Genomic DNA, 1,696 nt, shown 5'->3' on the forward strand with positions numbered 1-1,696 from the left:
TGATACTGGCTTTCATGGGCAACAACAGCTCTCTTCCTCAGGCTGCATCTGCCCTTGAGAAACCATCCTCCTCTTCTTTTATTCATATAGTGTCATCTGTGTATGCGGCACCTTACAATTAGAGAGTGAAACACTTTAAGGCATCACAGTATTATAAAACACTAAAATACAACAACAATACGTTATTATATTTATTTGTGTCCTGCTCTTTTCCCAAAATTGGGACTCAAGTGTGGCTCACACTAATAATACTACTAATAAAACCTCTTTAAAAGCACATTGCAATACAAGAATTGCAATAATAAATACAATAATAATAAGGGTTTTTCTGGGGGGGGAGGGAAGAGGGATACAAATAATACTTTATTCCACCCCAGTGGGTTCCCATGGCCCCAATCTGGGGGTCCCCCAGCAACCTGAAGATGAGAAAGGAGGGCCAGGGACTGGAAATAGGGCTCCCTCCCAGTAAGAGTCCTGGGGCTCCCCAGTATCTGCAGCCTCACTTCTCCCTGGGTTGCTTTCCAGCTCTGCTTCCGCCTTTCCCGCCTTACCAAGGCACATTCCGGAAGTCGGGTTCCACTTCCGGAAAGAGGAAGTGGCCGCTCCTTCCCCTCCTCTCGAATGCTTCTAACCCTGCCGCTCTAGGAACCAGAACGTACTCACTCATCCCTTGGAGGACTCAGAGCCAAAGAGAGCTCCTCTCCCTCATAGAAAACATTGCCATTTTTACAAAATAGAGATTGAGCTCCCTCTTCCTCCTCCTCCTCCTCCTCATTATTATTATTGTATTTATTATTGTAATCATTTTGTTGCAATATGTTTTTAAAGAGTTTTTTTTTTATTGTGAGCCACCTTGGGTCCCTTTCTGGGAGAAAGGAGGCATAGAAATAAAATAAAATAAAAATGTATTTGTATGCCGCTTTCCCCACAAAGAAACTGAGACTCAGAGCGGCTTACAATTCGAAAGAAGGGTACAACTGAAAACATACAAAAGTGATGTGTTGAAATAGAATTACATTATTACAATATTAAAACAAAGCACTCGTTAAAAGAATAAAATACAGATAAAAATATAGATGTGTCTTAAACAATAAACTTTTAAAGCAATATAACCACCAGCCCGTTCTCTAAAAACTTGTTGTTTTATTCAAAATGCTTGGGACCAGAGGTGTTTTGCAATACTGTTATTTTAAGAAAAGTAATTTTGGAATATTTGCCTGTATATAATGAGATATCTTGGAGATGGGACCCAATAATTTATTTATTTGTTTGTTTAATTTTCTATGCTGCCTTTCTCTCAGAAGGGACCCAAGGCGGCTCACAAACCAAAACACATTAAAAACATGCTACAATTAAACAATTAAAACTTCATATGAGAAGACGATATAAAATTACAAACATTAAAACCGCAATAAAAACACGATACACACCCCATATAACAAACACCCCATATGAAAAGCCATCTTGTGATCACACCTTAAAAGCCATGGCAGGGGGTTGTGATCACACCTTAAAAGCCAAGAAGGTGACTAATGTCCTCCTTTTCCAAATTCCAAAATGTCCCCCATTTTGAGCATCACTAAGAACAATGAATTCACATTTCTATGTGTGTTTCTAGCTTTTATTTTGTCGTGTTCTCAGTTTCTCCCGAATGTCCTATATTTTATGGTTCCTTGTCCTCCTTTTGTGCTTATGA

General features: G+C 39.2%; 1 protein-coding gene across 3 annotated transcripts in view; it reads right to left on the minus strand.

Annotated features, from left to right (window-relative positions):
- LOC121921883 (zinc finger protein 420-like) overlaps positions 1 to 545 on the minus strand; it is a 28,138-nt gene extending 27,593 nt beyond the window's left edge. The window contains exons 1-2 of one of the 3 annotated variants that reach the window (XR_006102063.1): positions 504 to 545; positions 1 to 111 (exon numbers count right to left, since the gene is read on the minus strand). The gene's annotated coding sequence lies outside the window, so the exon portion shown is untranslated. Of the gene's footprint in view, positions 112 to 416 lie in introns of all 3 variants that reach the window. The other 2 variants (XR_006102062.1, XM_042450576.1) reach the window with 2 other exon arrangements.
- Between the last annotated feature and the right edge of the window lie 1,151 nt (positions 546 to 1,696).

Source organism: Sceloporus undulatus, chromosome 2 (assembly GCF_019175285.1).
Source record: "Sceloporus undulatus isolate JIND9_A2432 ecotype Alabama chromosome 2, SceUnd_v1.1, whole genome shotgun sequence".
In the NCBI taxonomy this organism is placed as follows: domain Eukaryota; kingdom Metazoa; phylum Chordata; class Lepidosauria; order Squamata; family Phrynosomatidae; genus Sceloporus; species Sceloporus undulatus.